This window comes from Bos taurus, chromosome 14 (assembly GCF_002263795.3).
Source record: "Bos taurus isolate L1 Dominette 01449 registration number 42190680 breed Hereford chromosome 14, ARS-UCD2.0, whole genome shotgun sequence".
Taxonomy (NCBI): Eukaryota; Metazoa; Chordata; class Mammalia; order Artiodactyla; family Bovidae; genus Bos; species Bos taurus.
The window spans coordinates 6608363-6628804 of NC_037341.1; the positions used below are offsets into that span (position 1 = coordinate 6608363).

General features: G+C 44.4%; 1 long non-coding RNA gene across 3 annotated transcripts in view; it reads right to left on the bottom strand.

Moving 5' to 3' along the window:
* Positions 1-1303: 1303 nt before the first annotated feature.
* The window catches only part of LOC132342175 (uncharacterized), a 44253-nt gene continuing 25114 nt past the window's right edge, over positions 1304-20442 (bottom strand). For all 3 annotated transcript variants that reach the window (XR_009490437.1, XR_009490438.1, XR_009490436.1), the window contains 2 exons: positions 5906-5965; positions 1304-1903 (listed from right to left, as the gene is read on the bottom strand). This is a non-coding gene — a long non-coding RNA (uncharacterized lncRNA). The remainder of the gene's footprint in view (positions 1904-5905; positions 5966-20442) is intronic.

Here is a 20442-nt window from a genome sequence, read left to right on the forward strand (position 1 = left end):
GGCCCGACCTCAGTCTCTGGCCAGGAACCGAAATCCTGCTTCAAGCTGCTGCAGGCTGAGGCCACTCGAGATCAGATGAGTGTATGAATGAATGACTACAAGAAATCCACAGAGGCCAAAAGAATACCAAGCTTCTCCCCTTCAGGGCTGTCCTTTTCCTGCCATGCTCCCCCATGGCAGCATGCCCCATTGTGTACACACACAGACGCACCTGTGACCAGCACTCAGCGTTTGTTAGGTCATTGGTCTTTTGCTTGTCTGTTTCCCGTGGCTTCAGCGGGCAGTGACCCTTCCCACCTCTATACCCAGCACCTAGCATGAGTCTTGACAAGTAACAGGTGCTCAGTACGTTGTTGAATGAGTGAATGAACGCACCTACAATCCATCAAGCTGAATTTGAGTTTTACCCGCTCCCAAATCAAATGAAAACCACAGCTTTAAAACAATGTCTTAACAGTGTGCATGGCTTTCCCCTCAGAGTGCTAAGGACAGCGCTCTACTCAGATGAATAATGTTCCCATCAAACTTTACCTACTGAATGGAAATGAGTCCAGATGCTAATTTGGGGGCGACCTTTGTGCTTCCACCTGTAGAAAAATGAGCGCGTCCTGCTCAGAAATCAGTCTGTGGCTCAGTTGGAATCATGCAGAACTTCACAGCATGCTTTTCTGCCTGATGACTTTCTTTTAAAATTGTGTTTTCATCTTATTATTCCAGCTTATTCTCCTTTCACCCCAGTCTTCTAATTTATTTTTATTTTTGTCTCATGGTGCTGTGTGTAAGGACTTCTTCAAATTCTTTTCAGAATGAGGTCAGCTTTAAACAAACACACAGCAACAAAAAATACATGTCCTTGGGAATTCAGTGACAAGCATTCACCTGTGTCATCTCTTCATTGCCTCCACTATCCACCCCCACCCCCAATCCCCACGGAAACATTAGTTAACCTACTCTTGCCTTTCCAGCTAAGTTCTTTTTACCAGTGGTCTGAACTGATTGCCATCATAGATTTTCAGGTCTCTTCACACCAGCCATGAATTGGCTTATGACAACACCAGAAAATATCAACAGGAGGCCTCTGTTTAGGACTTCTAAAGCTTCTAGAAAGACCTTGAAAGAACGGTTCAGCTGTGAATGCAAACTAAAGGACTCAGAGTCTTCTCTTCACCCTGAATTTCAAAATATTTGGAATTTTCTATAGAATTGAAAAATGCAATCATTTTTCCTTTAAATGCCCTTGAAAACAAAGCAACAGACATTATTTATAAAAATCAAACATTTAAGATTTATTTTTATTGTTTCTCCTGCAACTACAATCTTAAAGCCTCTATCATGGAAGAAAGAGGTCTCAGGTCCCAGAGTCAAATCATGTCACTGTCAAATATAAAATGAATCAAGAACAAAGCCCTTCCTTGTCAAGAGAGCTTTTTTGCACTGGAATCTCTTTTCCCCTTTATTACGGTCCTTAGTTCTTTTAACATCCTTATTACTCCCACCACCCAGGGTATTGGACTTCTGGTGTGGATTGTCATTTACTGAGCTGGCTGAGGGTGGAGTGGGCTCTCCGAACTCCCAGGTATATCGGTGGGTGGTGCCCACTCCTTGGTCTGGATCTGGATTGATGAGTTAAAACACCATCAGATCGGGACTTTACTGGTGGTCCTGTGGGTAAGACTCTGAGCTTTCAGCATGGGGGACTCAAGTTCCATACCTGGCTGGGGACAGATCTTGAATGCAGCAACTAAAGATCCTACATGGAGCAATGAAGATCCCACACAGCCAAATAAATTTATATATAAAAAAGACTGTCAGAACTTCACAGGCCCCAAACAACCCTCTCCAATATTGTCCTTTATGATGCTGAAAGTTCTTCTGTCTCCTTTTGTTCTAAGAAACTTTGTGCCTGCCAAACAACAGGAAACGTGGAGAGATAGGGAGAACAAAAAATAATTAATATTTAATCTCCTTATCTCCTGAATTTTGTATATATTATTATGAGATTTTTAATTAAAAGCTCATCTCAGATTCAGTTTCTCTATTAAACAGGGTAAAGGGAAACGGGTAGGGTGAACAACATGACTTAAGTTTAGAAAGGTACGGGTTTCATTGACTGTTCCCTGATCCTCTGAAAGACGGTAATGGCACACATCAGATAACTGGGAAGGATCTTCAGCTTTCTGTATTTTAATTTCTGAGGAGAGATCAGTCTGGTGATGCACTGAGTTGGACTATTAATTACTTTGAAAGTAAAGAAGAAAATCCAAATCATCACTGCTCTTGTGGCCCCACTCGAGTGATGGTAGGATGTCCCCCTGCCCCCCTGCCCTTCTCCTCTGTGTGTGAGGGTCTCTGCGGGATCTTCCCACCAGGGCTCTCTCCTATTCCATGCTAGGGTGGAACCTCTCACTCGGATGAGTTTTCACTGGAGATGCTCAACTGGTCACCGCAGCTCTGGAACCAACAACCTTTCTCAGACCAGTGCATTTCAGCGAAAAAGAAGAGCCCTCTTGTCTTCTGTGCCTCGATCTTAACACAGGTGGTTCTGTAATGTTAAATGGACCCTACCTGCAGACTAGAGTGGTAAGGAAATGATAATTCAGAGGTACTTATGCTGGGTAAAACCACCTTCAGCTCTGAAGGAAAAGCATCTCCCGGGGCTGGTCCTATGCTGATGCCTCGTGACTGCTCCAGGCTCCTCTCACTAAGCAGAAGTCAGTTTTGCCTTCTGCACCAGCGGGGTGAGGTGTTGAGTACATCTCTGATCCTCCACAGGACAAAGTGTCCTCTCTCTCCTGATCTGGGTCTGTCAGCAGACGCTTTTCGTCTGTTTTCAGATTTGCTCTTTCCAGAGAACACTCCCTCCCTCCTGGAATCCCCACCTCCTTCTCCTAAGAGTTGGTCTTGTGCTGTGTCTTCCAGCAGGACAATCCCACACGAATACAGCAGTCCACACGCAACGCAAGGCACCTCGCTGGCCATTTTCATTCTGGAGATGATCAACCACTATGACTATGAGTGGAGCACTAGCAATCTAATGTGGGCTCATTGTAGGTTCTCTTTTAGCTGGAGATGGTGGTCAGGCCCACGTGTCATTTCTGCATCTTCAGGGGGTCATTTCCTGATGTTCTGTGAGAAAATGGCTACCCAGACACCCCTCTACACACACATCTAAGAGTAAATGAAAAATTTCCATCCTAAATCCATATACAGAGAAGAAATCTTTCTCTAGGAAACAAAAGTGGCAGATACTCAGCTCTGCCCATGATACAAGCAGGTTTTCATGGAGTTAGCCACTAGGTGACAAATCTAGGCAGTGTATTAAGAAGTAGAGACATCACATTCAAAGCTATGGCTTTTCCAGTACTCATATGTGAATGTGAGAGTTGGACCATAAAGAAGGCTGAGCACTGAAAAATTAATGCTTTTGAACTGTGGTCCTGGAGAAAACTCTTGAGAGTCCCTTGGACAGCAAGGAGATTAAACCAGTCAGTCCTAAAGGAAATCAACTCTGAATATTCATTGGAAGGACTGATGCTGAAGCTGAAGCTCCAATATTTTGGCTAACTGATGCGAAGAGCTGGCTCATTGGAAAAGACCCTGATGCTGGGAAAGACTGAGGGCAAGAGGAGAAGGGGGTGACAGAGGATGAGATGCTTAGACAGCATAACTGACTCAATGGACATGAGTTTGAGCAAACTTTGACAGATAGTGAGGGACAGAGCAGTCTGGCGTGCTGCAGTTCATGGGGTCACAAAGAGTCAGACATGACAGCAACTGAACACCACCAACAGAGCTGCCAGGACCCAGAGTACCTTAAAACCCTCAATTTGAGAAGCAGGTCTGTGCTGTATGCATGCACAGTCATAGGAGACAAGGAAGTGAGGGGTGAGTTTAAAGGACAGCACTCGTTTTCCCACCTGAAAGGTGGTATTCCTACAGCAAAAGCATGGTTAGCTCCAAAGGTGGACTCAATTGTCCACCTAATAGAACACAGAGACTTTCTCATAGCTTCAAAATGAGAGATTTCAAAGACCTAAGGGTAATGATTTAGTTGAAATTCAATATACAGATGTCTCTCGTCTCTACCTCCCTACCCTTACACCATCATCTCTGCAAGATGAAGCCTCCACCCAGGGACTGGCCTCAGAGTGAGAGCTCAACTCTGAGAAGTAGGCTGAGGCAGGTGGAGGCTGGGTTGCCCCTCTGTTACTCTGCTCAGGCTGTTCCAACAGAATACCATAGACAGGGCAGCTTAAGCAACCAATTTTTGTTTGTCCCAGTTCTGGAGACTGGAGGTCTGAGATCAGGGTACTAGCGTGGGGGCTCCATCCCCTTGACTTCATGTAAACCCTGTTACCTCCCAGAGACCCCACCTCCAAATACCATTGCCTCGGGATAAGGGATTCAACATATGGACTTGGGGGGATGTAAACATTCAGCCCATAGGGTCTCTGACTAGATATTGCTAGGAATTACTTTCTCCCTCCTTCTCTCTCTCTCCTCCTCCTCCCGCCATCCGCTTCTCTCTCTCTCTCTGTATATAACTGTGTGTGCAAATGAGAGAAAAAGGAATACAAATTTCATCAAGCATCCAGATGTCTTCAGAAATCTGTCATCACATACTTGATTGAAAGCCATTTTCACCCAACACCTGTTTTTTGTTGCTGTGTCAACTCAGGGTAAGACGAGCCAAGTTTTCAGAACGGGAAGGGAACGTTTCGGTTCTAAGTCTTTGAGACAAGTCAGGACTACTTGCTGTATGGAGTGTATCAGACTCCTTTGCATCCTGCTTCTCATCCTCTCCACCTCATCTCCCACCCCAGCCCACACGGGCAGATGCTGCTGTGCAGGATTAAATGCCCCCGTGCTGGTGCTTCTCTTCTTGGGCTCAGGCCATGCATCTTTCCTGGCCACTCTGATGCCCTGATGCTGGCTTGATTCTACTCAGCGAGGACCCTCTCTCCATATGACCGGGCAGTGCAGGAGAGTCAGCACCCACAGATGGACTTTCCAGATGCTCAGTGGTGAAGAACCGGCCTGGCAGCGCGGGAGAGGCAGGAGACGCGAGTTTGATCCCTGGGTCAGGAAGATCCCATGGAGAAGGAAATGGCCACCCACTCCAGTATTCTTGCCTGGGAAATCCCAGGAACAGAGGAGCCTGGCAGGTTATACAGTCCTTGAGGTCACAAAGAATCGGACACAGCTTAGCAGCTGAGCATGCACAGCACACACACAACGGCAACTCTCAACAGGGGTCATCTACTTCTCCTGGTTGGTTTTGGGTGAAAAGCCCTGAGAAACATTCTGGACACTCTTCAGAAGTGCCCCAGAAGGACGAAACCATGGGTGCCCATAGCGTTGCGTGACCAAATGCTGACTTTTCCTCAGATGAGGAAATTGAAGCTTTTAAAAGATTAAGTAAATATCTAACAGCTATTAATAAAAATACCAGGACTTCAACTCAGGGTCCTCCTTCTAGGACAGAAACCAGAGAGAACTGATATTAACACTAATGACAGCTTTTTCTTTACTGAACAGATGTCGGGATCTAAGCTTATGGCTTTCTGTACGTTATTACTTTAATTCTCACATGAACCCTATGAGAAGGATTCTGTTAAAGCCATTTTAAGGATTAAGTATAAAGATGGGCAGAAGTTGGCAAAACTGAAATGTGGAGAATCTGGGATTCAAAACCAGGTCTGTTTGTCTGCAGAATCCTACATTATCTACTTTTTCATCCAGGAAGTCATTGTTTTGCTTTTTTTTTTTAAATTTTAAACTTACTGGCAATAGTTTGATTATTACTAAAAATCATACTATGACATTGTTGATCTTCCTCCTACTATAAAAATTATTTCATTGTATATTTCTTATTTCATACTTATAATAATATTATGTTTTCTACCTGCCAGGTACTTTGCTTAGTGTTTTCCCTGAATTATTCTTTTCGATTCCCGTGGCAGTTCTGAAAGAGAAATGTTGTTATTAGTCAAATTAGTAGATGAGAAATCTAGACTTCAGGGTGTTTAAGCTACTTGCTCAAGGTCGTCTCTGAATCCAAACCATATCTACCCACTGTGTTATACTGTACCCTTCTGAATCTTTAAGGAGAAAGGAAGCCTTTAAAAGAAAGCATATTGAAAGGACCAACATGCCCCCTCCCCCACAGAAGTGAAATCTCCAGCCCCAGGAACATGGTAACCCTGCTGAGTACCCACTGCTGCTGCTGCTAAGTCGCTTCAGTCGTGTCCGACTCTGTGCGACCCCATAGACGGCAGCCCACCAGGCTGCCCCATCCCTGGGATTCTCCAGGCAAGAACACTAGAGTGGGTTGCCATTTCCTTCTCCAATGCAGGAAAGTGAAAAGTGAAAGTGAAGTCACTCAGTTGTGTCCGACTCTAGCGACCCCATGGACTGCAGCCTACCAGGCTCCTCCGTCCATGGGATTTTCTAGGCGAAAGTACTGGAGCGGGGTGCCATTGCCTTCTCCAGAGCACCCACAGTACACGGCTATGATTTATCTCATTTTCATATGATGAACTGTGCTTCTGTGTCACGATGGTGTCATTCTTGATTTCATCAGGAGCTCTGCTTTCATCTCCCTCTTTGTATTTTCCCTGAGTCTCATTGTTTGGGTCCAAATCAGACCTGAGCAGGGAGAGTGACAGAGGGTACATTGTGCGTTCTGTTGTATAGACAGTTGTGGCTGGAGGTCACAGCTATTCCAAGAGAAGCATATTTTCTGGACGGAGCATTTGCAGGGGGTGGGGGTGGTTGTTCAAAGAGAATTACAAAATTGCAAAAATAAGACATCTGGCCATTTCACCTTGTTGACAAGTTTTCAGGCAAGATAGATGGCTCCAGCTCTGGCCCCAACATACACATGTGCCAATACTGTAAATTCTTTTCTAGTCCATACATCTTGATTAAATCCTCGACACTACCGATACACTTGATGAACAAATACCGAGCACAAAGGCTCAGCGAGGGGAGCAAGTCCAGGGAAGTAATTTGACTTGATGTAAGAGAATGAGGTGGTAGATGCCCTAGTAAAGGGACTCCCTGATGGGCCCATCACCACTGGAAGATGAAATGTCGGCCGGGGACCTCAGCGGGCCCACGAGGCAGGCAGAGATGCACAGATGCATGGTTCAAGGAAGGTGAGGTGGGGCTCCAACTCCAGCGGGCTCACATTCACCCTGGCTCCCATTTCTTCAAGCATCAAGTGCCCCGTGAGCACCGAGCCTGTGCTTGGTTCAGTGCCGGGGCTGGTGGCGGGGGGCAGATTATGAGACACTACCATCTCTGCCACTAAGATGAGAAAGACTCAGAAACAAAAACCGACCCGGATTTTATCACAGGAGGGCAATGCAGATGGTGGGAGGGAAAGCAGGGAGGCATCGTTCAGGTGATGAGGTTTGGAGGAGAGCCAGGATTGAGCAAGGAGAGAGAGGAGGAAGGAGGAACAGCAGGTGATGGCTTGAGTGTCTAGACATGTCCAGGGTTTAGAGTCCATGAGGAAGTGGGACTGATAAAGCTGGGAGACAGAAAACAGGAAGCAGGTCAAGTCAGCTGTGAGACTTTATTAGATAGAACTGCTTTTTTTTTTTCAGCTTCTTTACAGTCACACACATCAAAATGACATGTCCTCCTAACATTGTTGAAGATGGCAAGATGAACTGGTTATTGTTACTAAAATAAAATAGAGGCAAGCATGGTTTTGTTTTTCTAGATGTAGTTTTGAAAACCATTGTTGAGGCCACAGAGAAGCGCTGAGGGTTTTGAGCATGACACACGTATACACCAGGGCTCCTTGAAGCCCCCAGCAGAGGCCACTACACACCAAAGTCCAGTCTTAGGTTAACACTTGAGGTGTCTTAAACTTTTGTCAACGTATTAGAAGCATCACTGGGAAATAAACTTTATGCAGAGTTCATCTATTCTCAGGGGAACTGATGGGAACTAGACAAACCATAGTGATAGACAAATTGATACCAACTGATTAAGTTTTAATTAGAAATTTGCTTCCTTATCACAAGTCCAGATTGCAAGTGGATCTGTACATCCTGGCCTTTGTTCTTTCCCCTCTCGAGGAGGAAGATGATCATAGAGAAATGGAATTATTCTCAGGAATTTGTTGGATGGATTTTCATCCAATCTGGTAGTGTTTGCACCAGGGACTCTGTAGGGTGTGTGTGTGTGTGTGTGTGTGTGTGTGTGTGTGTGTGTGTGACACAGCACACACCAGGATGGTGAGGCAGAACATCTGCACCAAAGTTGCCTGGGGTCTAACAGGGAAGATGCACCTCAGTAGGAATTGAGTACAAGAAAGAAGTGTTGAAATACAGGTAGGATCTGAGAAGGCCAGAGAAGTGCAAGACCCCCACTTTCATATCCCACAAATAATATTTCTTTATAAAACTGGTCACATCTGATTCCTGGTACAGCCCTTGGCAGGAAGCAGTGGTTTTCCAAATGAAGTCATTAATAGAAATCTAATAGCAAGGGACTTGCAATGAAGTAGATAATAGGCAAACTACTTATGCTGGATGACTAAGCAGGCTCTGCGGAGTTGGAGCCGATGCCACAACAAAACATCACAAACTGAGCGATTTAAACAATAGAAATCTAGTGTCTCACAGTTCTGGAGGCTACAAGTGTAAGATTAACGTGTTGGCAAGTTGGCAACCTTTCTCCTAGGCTGACTTCTTAATGGTTTTCTCACAGTCTTTCCTCTGCTTGTGTCTGAGTCCTGATCTCCTCATCTAATGACACTGGTCATAAACAGGGCCACTTCAGTGATCTAACCTTAAAAACCTCTTTGAAGACTTTATCTCCAAGTATGATCACATGCTAGGTCTTGGGGTTAAAACTTCACTATATTCATTTGCTGGTTCAGTCCACAGACTTCGCTGGTGGCTCAGTGGTAAAGAATCTGCCCACCAATGCAGGAGACTTAGGTTCAATCCCTGGGTCGGGAAAATCCCCTGGAGAAGCACATGGCAACCCACTCCAGTATTCTTGCCTGGGGGATCCCATGGACAGAGGAGCTTGGAGGGTTACAGTTCACAGGGTCGCAGAGTCAGATATGACTGAGTGACTAAGCAACAACAACCAAAAGCTGAGTCCACAAAAAAGCCATACTGTGTGACACTAAGATGGGGAAATGTGAAAGCAGGAATACTGCTCTAAGTGGAATAGAATCAGGATGTCTGTGAAAAGAGGAACCAAAGTGCCATAAATCTAAGTGGAAAGGGGCAGCTCGCAGGTCTTGATTGACAGTCGTCTGGACAGTGGGCTTGTTCAACACTATGCTGTCCTGCATCCTGACTCCCACAGCCTGGGACCCAGGGCACTGGCTGGGCGGGGAGGTTCAGAAGCATAAGGAGCCCCACGTTAATCTCGGACAACCTCTTCCAGTCGACACTCTCAGTCAGTGTTGTACTCGTAAGATATCTGTGATTTCCACGAGGTTGATGACATTGTCACCACCTGACAACAGAAAGGAACTCTCTCAGGCAGCCTGAGATCGCATGGATGCCTCTGCCACCAGATTTGTCTTCACGATTGATTGAATACTTTGGCCACCTGATGCAAAGAGCCAACTCATTGGAAAAGACCCTGGTGCTGGGAAAGACTGAGGGCAGGAGAAGGGGACGACAGAGGATGAGATAGTTGGATGGCATCACTGACTCAATGGACATGAGTTTGAGCAAGGTCCGGGAGTTGGTGAAGGACAGGGAAGCCTGGCGTGCTGCAGAATCAAACAACTTAGTGACTGAACAACAAGTTCCCACCTAGACAGTGGTCTGTTAATGACCTGTTATGTGTTGCTCTTCCATTTTAAAAGGCACAGTGATGCATCATAAAAATAGTGAGTGAAAAAATAATTACATGTTCCTGAAACTGCTTAGTAGTTTATCCTTGAACTATCAAATCATTGCAATTAATTACTTGGTAATATAACTTTTCTTTTTTTAATTTCATGTTAATGTTCCAATTTACTAGTCACAAAAGATCCTGACATCACTGCTACACCAGCAGGGTGGATATTTTAAGCAGTTTTGACAATATAATTATGGTGATTAGCTAGATATTTGCTTTCTATCAGCTAAATGATAACACCTTGTCCTGAGAACCTGTTTCTTGGAGGAATCTCAAAGATGTTTATCAGCAAGCATTATTTATGGGGAGGGTGGGTGGGTCAAAGGCCCCCAGGTTGAGGGGCTCACATTTCAGGTTGACACGAGGCCAGTGGTAGTTAAAGGAGACCCTAGCCCAAGAATGGCACTCAGGAGAAGCAGATGGTAAGATCATAAAAGCTTCATGTCACCAGGGAGCCTGGTAGCGGGGGTGTGGTCCCTGGATCAGGGGCCCTTGGGACTGAGATTCTTATTTCTTTAGGCTGTGCTGGGTCTCCATTGCTTGCAGGCTTTCTCTAGCTGCGGCGAGCCAGCGCTGCTCTGCAGCAGTGGTGCGTGGGTTTCTCATTGTGGTGCCTTGTCTTGTTGCAGAGCATGGGCTCTAGGGCTCCTGGGTTTCAGCAGCTGTGCCATGTGGCCTCAATAGCGGTGGCTCTCGGGTTGAGCTACACCGCAGCACGTGGGGTCTTCCCGGGTCGGGGATTGAACCCATGTCTCCTGCACTGGGAGGCGGAGTCTTTACTATCAAGCTATCAAGAAAGCCCAAGGCTGAGATTCTGCACCACAATGTCAGGAATTTGGGCCTCTACCATTTCTGAGAGGCCAGTATTAGAGCCCAATATAACAGACAGGTAAGTTCCTGAAAGTCTGCTATGTCCCAAGAAGTCTAAGCCAGATATATTGTGTGCTCTTGTGCTAAGTCGCTTCAGTTGTGTCCAGCTCTTTGCCACGCTACGGCTTGTGGCCTGCCAGACTCCTCCGTCCATGAGATTCTCCAGGCAAGGATAGTGAAGCAGGGAACCCACCTGCCAATGCCTGATATATTTACCTTGGCAGTAAAACAAGCAAACAAAATAACTCTTACTTTAAATGCATAGCCTTATTAGCAATTAAGGTAACATTAAGTAAAAGCAACTTCTAATTTACCATAGAACACCTATTGAATAAACAGTACCAAACAGATGCTGTCAGGGATGGAAAGACACACGAGTACACTCTGCCTCTTTTTTCTGGAGAAAGGCAACTCAACTGGATCTATAAAACTATTTTCTTTGACTTTTAAATTATTTCAAATGGAATCACATGGATGAAGTTCTGAGTACTTTGCCCAGCACTTAGCAGGTCAGCAAGGAAACCATGTCTCCTTTCCTTTGGGTACTGCCTTAGCTCAGTCTCCTGGAAAATCAACCTGAGGCACAGCCTAAGTGACAGTGTTTATAAGGGGATAAAAAGCCTGGGTAGCAAGAGGTGGGAGTTTTTGTTTTTTTAGTTTTTTTTTTTTTTTTTTAATAAGAGAAATAATTTTAAGGTGGGAGCTTTAGGATGAAAGTTTCTTTTCTTACTCAGGGTATGATGAGGCCAACAGATTTGGAAATGATGGCCACAGTTTGTTATTTCCAGTTCCCAGAAGGAAGGACACACACGGTTCCCACGGGAAAGCACCAAGGTGGATCAGGATGCAGAGGCAGTGGTATAAGTCAGGGATGGAGGCGGCATTGTGGGTCCTGAGGGGAAGAACAGGGTGGGTGAGGGTGAGCAGGCTTAGGGTTGGCTGATGTGAATAATTCCTGTGGGTGGTGACATAGGGACTCTCTCTGGTGGTCTGGTGCGTGGTCCTGGAGCGATCAGAACAGGCGGGTGTGGCAGACTCTAGGTTCATCCACATCACTACTGATCCCGTTTTATTTTTTATGACTGAGTAATATTCCTTTGCATATATGCATACGTATCTTCTGTATTCACCTCACGGCGGACATTTAGGTTGCTTCCATGTCCTGGCTGTTGTAAATAGCACTGCAGTGAACACTGGGCAGCTGCTGTACAGCACAGGGAGCCCAGCTCTGTGATGACTTAGAGGGGTGGGATGGGGGCGGGTGTGTGGGAGGGAAGCTCAAGGGGGAAGGGATATATGTATACTTACAGCAGAAACTATCACAATACTGTAAAGCAATTATGCTCCTTTTTTGTTTATTTGTTTTTCAGAGGACAGGTAGGTGGTAAGCCTGAGTGTGAGAGCCCCAAAGAGATGGGTGAAGTTGGGGGCGGGGGGAGGCTCTGGATTTGTTGTTTGCATGTAAAAGGTAAACTCACAGGTGAATCCTTTGCTATCTCTGGCAGGTGGCTGACCCCGAAGGGGCAGTCTCTACTGTGTCAGCAAGATCCCAGATGTCAGAGCATCAGTATTACTATAGCAATAGAGAGGGAAATGACCTAAGAAAAAAGGGAAGAAAAGTACAAAGTGCATTAAGACTGAGAAAGCTGCATTTTCACACACAAAAATGCTGGTGAATTCTCTGTTGGGTGTGAGATGTCCCCAGACACCATGGATTGGAATGACTTATTGGGGTGGGAGAAGAGAAGGATTTATTTTCCAGCACCTCTCCATCTTCTAGTACTCACTCTGCAAGGGTTACCATCTGGGTATGAACCTCACTGTACTCCCAGGTCACATCCCAGAGTCACCAAAGGGCAGAGGGCAAGAGGTTGACAATGAGGAGACAGGTGAGGTCTGCTCCAGCTTTGAAAAGTCAGAGAAGGACCCCGAATGAAAAAGAAACATCTGTGGGCAGAACCGTGATTCCCCCCAAATCCGTATGCTGAAGTCCTATCCCCAAGACCTCAGCATGTGTATTTGCTGCTGCTGCTGCTGCTGCTGCTGCTGCTGCTGCTGCTGCTAAGTCGCTTCAATCGTGTCCGACTCTCTGCGACCCCATAGACGGCAGCCCAGCAGGCTGCCCCATCCCTGGGATTCTCCAGGCAAGAACACTGGAGTGGGTTGCCATTTCCTTCTCCAATGCAGGAAAGTGAAAAGTGAAAGTGAAGTCGCTAAGTCGTGTTCGACTCTTTGCGACCCCATGGACTGCAGCCTACCAGGCTCCTCTGTCCATGGGATTTTCCAGGCAAGAGTACTAGAGTGGGGTGCCATTGCCTTCTCTGGTATTTGCTACTAGTCTTGCAGTAATGCAGGTAAGGTGCAGTCAGCAGGGGGGCCTGTCCAACAAGACTGTTGTCCTTATAAGAGGAGATCAGGACACAGATGGGCCCAAAGGGAAGGTCATGTGAAGAAGCGGGGAGAAAACGGCCCTCTGAAAACCAAAGAGAGAGGGCCCAGAAGATGCCAGGCCTGCCAACCACCTTGAATTTGGACTTCAAAAACTGTGAGAATATAAATTACTGTTGTTTAAGCCACTCAGTCTGTGGCACTTTATCATGGCAGCCCTGGGAGGCTAATACAGAAGCCATTGTACAAAGTTGTTCACAAGCTATGAACTTACAATAGATTTCAGAAAGGATGATTGAAGAACAAAATAATGAATAATTAATAATGAATAATAAATATCTAGCCATTAAAATAAAAATTCTCTACAGTAGGCAGACAATTGTGGGCATTGAATGATGGTGAATAAAAAAGGCAGAAGGGAAAATAGAATGTATATGCTGATTACAGCAAAGTAAAATAAATGCAACATCTATTAAGATTAAAGAAGATTTTGGAGTGATGGGAAATTAATTCTTTTTCCCCCCAAAGTTGTTTGAATTATACTACAGTTGAACACAGGCATACCTTGGAAATATTGTGGGTTTGGTTTCAGGCCACTTCCATAAAGCAAATATTGCAATAAAGCAAGTTATACGTACTTGATTTCCTAGTACATATAAAACTGATGTCCATCGAGATGATCACACTACGTGAAGTCAGAGAAAGACACTCATAGTATTTCCCTTATATGAGGAATGTGAAAATGATACACATGAACTTATTTACAAAATAGACTCACAGACATAGAAGAGGAGCTTCTGGTTATCAAAATGGAAAGGGACGAGAGGTATAAATCAGGAATTTAGGATTAACACATGCCCGTTACTATACATAAAAAAAAAAGATAAACAACAAGGACCTACTGTATAGCACAGGGAAATACAACTAATATCTTATAATAACCTGTAATGGAAAAGAATCTGAACAAGAATACACATCTCTATATGTATGGGTACAACTGAATCACTCTGCTGTGCACCTAAAACTAATACACCATAGTAAATCAACTACACTTAAATAAAAAAAAATAAAATGAAAAAAGTTTTATTTACACTCTACTGTACCCTACAAAGTATGCAATAGCATTATATGTACATACCTTAAATTTTAATATGCTTTATTGCTAAAAACTGCTAACCTTCATCTAAGCTTTCAGCAAGTCATAATACTTTTGCAATAGTAATATCAAAGATCACTGGTCACAGATCACCATAATAAATATAATGAAAATGTTTGCCATCTAATCATCTCATTCTCTACCACCCAATCTATCATTTGTCCCCCTCAACTTCTCGTATCTTCTGTTGCCTTGAATTGTTTTTGCTGCTGTTGTTCAGCCACGCAGTCATGTACAACTCTTTGTGACCCCATTGGACAGCAGCATGCCAGGCCTCCCTGTCCCTCACCATCTCCCAAAGTTTGCCCAAGTTCATGTCTGTGCATCAGTGATGCCATTTCATCCTCTGACCCCCTCTTCTCCTTCTGTCCTCTGTCTTTCCCAGCATCAGGGACTTTTCCAATGAGTCAACTGCTCGCATCACATGAATTGTTTTCACTGTTATGCCTAAACAGAATATGCAAATGATCAGGGGCTGGGTAACTCCACTAACTGTATTAGTTTGCTCAAGTCTGCTTACTTGATCTGTGAAGCTAAGTTCAGTTGCTCACTTGTGTCTGACCCCATGGACTGCAGCATGCCAGGCTGCCCTGTCCATCACCAACTCCCGGAGTTTACTCAAACTCAAGTCCATTGAGTCAGTGATGCCATCCAACCAGCTCATCCTCTGTTGTTCCCTTCTACTCCTGCCCCCAATCCCTCCCAGCATCAGGGTCTTTTCCAGTGAGTCAGTTCTTCACATCAGGTGGTCAAAGGATTGGAGTTTCAGCTTCAGCGTCAGTCCTTCCAATGAATATTCAGGACTGATTTCCTTTAGGATGGACTGGTTGGATCTCCTTGCTGTCCAAGGGACTCTCAAGAGTCTTCTCCAACACCACAGTTCAAAAGCATCAATTCTTCAGCACTAAGCTTTCTTTATACTCCAACTCTCACATCCATACATGACTACTGGAAAAACCATAGCTTCGATTAGATAGACCTTTGTTGGCAAAGTAATGTCTCTGCTTTTTAATATGCTGTCTAGGTTGGTCATAACTTTCCTTCCAAGGAGTAAGTGTCTTTTAATTTCATGGCTGCAGTCACCATCTGCAGTGATTTTGGAGCCCCCCAAAATAAAGTCTGTCACTGTTTCCACTGTTTCCCCATCCATTTGCCATGAAGTGATGGGACCAGATGCCATAACCTTAGTTTTCTGAATGCTGAGTTTTAAGCCAACTTAAATCACTTAAATCACTTTCATCAAGAGGCTCTTTAGTTCTTCTTCACTTTCTGCCATAAGTATGGTGTCATCTGCATACTCAGGTTATTGATAATTCTCCCGGCAATCTTGATTCCAACTTGTGCTTCATCCAGTCCAGCATTTCTCATGATGTACTCTGCATATAAGTTAAATAAGCAGGGTGACAATATACAGCCTTGATGTACTCCTTTCCTGATTTGGAATCAGTCTGTTGTTCCATGTCCAGTGTTAACTGTTGCTTCTTGACCTGCATACAGATTTCTCAGGAGGCAGGTCAAGTGGTCTGGTTTTCCCATCTCTTTAAGAATTTTCCAGTTTGTTGTGATCCACACATTCAAAGACTTTGGCATAGTCAATGAAGCAGAAGTAGATGTTTTTCTGTTAACTCTTTTGCTGTTTAGATGATCGAACGGATGGCGGCAATTTGATCTCTGGTTTCTATGCCTTTTCCAGCTTGAAAATCCAGCTTGAACATCTGGAAGTTCATGGTTCATGTACTGTTGAAGCCTGGATTGAAGAATTTTAAGCATTACTTTGCTAGCATATGAGATGAATGCAACTGTGTGGTAGTTTGAGTATTCCTTGGCATTGCCTTTCTGCGGGATTGGAATGAAAACTGACCTTTTCCAGTCCTGTAACCACTGCTGAGTTTTCCAAATTTGCTGACATATTGAGTGCAGCACTTTCACGGCATCATCTTTTAGGATTTGAAATAGCTCAACTGGAATTCTGATGCTTCCTAAGGCCCACTTGACTTCGCATTCCAGGATGTCTGTGCACTCCTGCATAATTTCTGCGTTTCGGGGAAGGAGTTCTCATCTCATTGCTATTTAGTCTCACAGTTGTGTCTGACTCTTCAGTGGCCCTGTAGCCTGCCAGGCTTCTCTGTCCATGGGATTTCCCAGGCAAGAATACTGGAGTGGGTTGCATTGGGTGTTATTGCAATTGGGTAAATTGAAGTAAAATGTGTTTGGATGGAAGAGAAGGAATCATTGCTCATCCCCTTCTACTTATATTTCCCTTTGGAAAGCTTGAGATGCACTATTTGACAGATCTTTATTGTATATGCAGGCACATATATGTATGCATATGTATGTCAGAGACTGTTGTGTGTTCACTAAAACACACACCTCTCCCAGACCAGTGGTGGGAGATAAACTCCATGAAGATTTTGGACTGCCTCCTTGGTGAAATTGGGTGAAGACAGGTGTCTAACCTTCTGGGGCACATCACAAGGTATAAGCCACATTATTGAACCATGAGTGCATGTGTGCTGTCACTTCAGTCGTGTCTGACTCTTTGTGACCCCATGGACTTAGCCCACCAGGCTCCTCTGTCCATGGGATTCTCCAGCAAAGAATACTGGAGTGGGTTGCCATGCCCTCCTCCAGGGATCTTCCTGACCCAGGGATTGAACCCGTGTCTCTCAGGTCTCCTGCACTGGCAGCTGAGTTCTTTACCACTAGTGCTACCTGGGAAGCCCTAGTGTACCTTGAGTTCCCTGCAGATAAAAGTTGGGCACTGTGTTTGATGGGCCTCTTTGGTTTTGGAAGCAGTGTGTACCACATTTGAGAACATTGTTCCAACAGTTTATTGATGACTAGGAAGGCTGCCAGTTTTGACTGGGGCCAAAAGCCAGAGGCCAAAAGCAACCTCTGCAAGAGGATCAGCCTGCTGTAAAGGCGGCTCTGACATGGAGCTAAATGACCAGGCAGATTTTAGGTGCCAGATCTATTGAAGTAGACATGAATGCTGTGTGGAGGGCTTGGCAACTTCAGTAGGAGAGCCACAGAGCAGACCTTTAGGTTTCTGGATCAAAAACACACTTACATCACAGAGAATTACGCACTATTCAAAAAGAAGCTCCTGCCATGCTACTGGATCTTAATAAAAACTGAGTGTCTGATCATGGGGCATCAAGTGACCGTGTGATTGGAACTCCCCACCAAGAGCTGGGTGTTGTCAGCTGGTCAACCTAGTCAGAAGATTGAGTGTATACAGCAACAATCCATCACATGATGAATTGACTCCTAGACAACGGACAATAAATGCTAATTCTTCTCCTATACAAGTTAGAAGCATTTAGGCTAAGCTCATTTATGATTTAGAAGGAAAGATAACTTGATTACATTTCAGATGCTATCAAATTCCAAAACACAATGAGTACTGCAGAGGCTAAGAGAAGAGAGAAGAAAGCAAGTTTTTGGAAGCAAATGAGATGAGATTTAATATAGATAAAGGTAAGCGAATGCACCTGGAAAAACTCACAATCAGCATTAATTTAAAGTTGGAACCTGCAATTTGTGGAATAATCATACTGGCAAAAAGCTGAGGATAATAATGTATAATAAATTATGGATTGAGTAATGTGGTGCTTATTAGAAAGCCTACGTCTACCCTCTTGTGGGGTGGAAATAAACATGAACAGACATGGTCACATCACTCCAGGACTCTTCCTGAGACAGAGCTAGACACTGAGGATGCGTTGGTCAAGGTAGAATGGAAAAGCAAAGTGAGGAAGGAGACAGGGGGTCAGCTGAGTCTGCAGGGCACTGTGGACTTACACAGGGTTGAGATAAAAACTGTGGAGCAATTCAATCTCAGAGCACGGGGATTAAGACTAGAGGTCAGCACAATGTCCTCAGCCAAGTAAGGGGTCAGGATAGCAGATACACAGCATCAGTAATAGAGACCTTGAAACTCTGGTCAAGGTAAGGTTATTCTGACCTCACTTGAAGGCTTTGGTCACTGAGTGTCAGAGTAGAGATGAATCCCTGAGAGAAGCTGACCTTTCTCCCCCTTTTTAGGGTAGAGTTTAGGGTTCTTAGGGTGAACAGTGAAAGTGCTTCATGTAAGGGAGTCAGCAGAGAGGTGCCTTGGATAAAAGCTGCTTGTTTCCCATATGACCTGTTAGCTGAGATTCCATTCATCTGCAAGTATGAGAAAGCTGGACACTGTGGCTTATGTAAGCATATACCTTGCTTTTTTTCATGAATCAGGCTGTCTGGAGGTTGTCTATCACTGGCATTGGGAGAAAAATGAAGCCATATGCTTATTTCTCTTTCATGAGATGAAAAAGCATGTGCTGAGTAGAAGGACTCGCATGGACGAATGCACAGAAATGTGTAGAGAATGATACCAGTGGCAATCACAGTTTACCATTTACTCAATACACGTGGTCCCTTTCTTCCTTCATAATCAAAGCCCAATTCAGTTTGGAAGCCACATGATCATCTTTAGAGAGACATGTGCTTTCCTCAGCATCCATTGATCTCTAGCAATTAACTGAAAATTTTCCTTCTGATAATACCTTTTCCTAACGAAAGATAAGTACATATATGGCATCACTGGTTCCCCTTACCCTGTCTTTCTGGCTTGAACGAGAGTGTGGTACCTAACATCGTGGCTGCTGCCTTGTGATCATGGAGGGAAGACCAAGACAAGCTCCAAGACATCCATCCTTTAGGATTCAACCTCAGGGTCACCTGTTCAGACACCCTTCATGGGGACACCCTCCAATGCTTCTCTGTAGCTTCCTTTGCTTAGTTCCTTCACTGAATTTATTTCAACCTAAAAAAACCTTTGTTTTTCAACATACTTGTATTATCTCTCTCTCCCATGAAAATGTAAGCAGTGCCTTGAAGTCAGGGATGGTGCATAGCGGACACTAATGAATAAACGTTAGATATCCAAACTCCTGAAGGTAGGAGTGAGGCCCGTAGGACTCCGTCATCTCCAAGGCCCTTTATCATCAAACAACCAACCACTGATCCCTCATATTTCTAGGTTTTTCTTTTGATTGTTGGGTTCTTTAGACTTTTTTGATCATGACCTCCTGGCAGCAATAACTTTTGCATCACAGCTAATTGTGTGTACTTGGTCAGGAACTGTATTGCCTTAATGTTGAAAAAAAAAAAAGAAACTAACTCCCAAAGGCTCAGACACAGTGATTGAGCAACTAGCACTTTCACTTTTTTTTCCACTTGTTTATACGACCTATTAAAGGTCTGCAACCTGAAGTCTGAAAAGCTCTTGCAGTTGAGGTATTTTGTCCCATGCAATCTGCCATTAAACTATGTCTTACTTGGGAAAATATTTTTAGTAATGATAAAATAATAATATACAAGGGAATATGCTCGTACATTATTATAAAATATATAGCATGCTATAGAAGATATAATAATAATATAATTAAGCAATAAATCTAACATGTATACAGCTCTCCAGAGCACACAGATTACCATCACACAGAGTGTCTCATCTATGTACTGTGTCAATCCTCTAATGATGGTAGGCTCATTTATCATACGAGAAAAACTAGCTCAGAGGGCATATAATTTATCTAGGAATACTTTGCAAGCTAGTGACAGAGCCAGGGCTCAAACCAGGGTGTTCAACTCCTCTCTCAGATAGCTCCCTCCTCATTAAATGCCTGTTAAGGATGCAGATAATTTAGATGAATCCTTTCTGTCATTCTGGCCATTGTCTCTCTCTGCTGTAGCATCCACTTGGGCTCTGTTCATTGCAGTATAAACTCTGGAAGTCAGGACAGAGACTCAGAAGGAATCAAAAAGCATGCACAAGTCCATCTCATTTCATGACCTGGCACGTTATTTGACTTCTCTGAGACTTGGTTTCCTCACCTGTACGTGGAGGTCATTCCCGTTGGTATACCAAACTCAGGGGCTTGTTGTGAATGTGCTTGTGGAGATCCTTAGGCAGTCTGAGCCTCTGGATTTTGTCAAGGGCCTTCCCTCTGCTGGGGATGTCTGCCCTTCTGCTTGGCACAAACTAGACATTACTTATCCTCATTCACATGTCTCCTCCCGGGCACTCCTGCCTCATGTTATTCTTACTTTGATTACAGCTCTTCCCCATCCCATTAATATGTGCTTCCTGTACA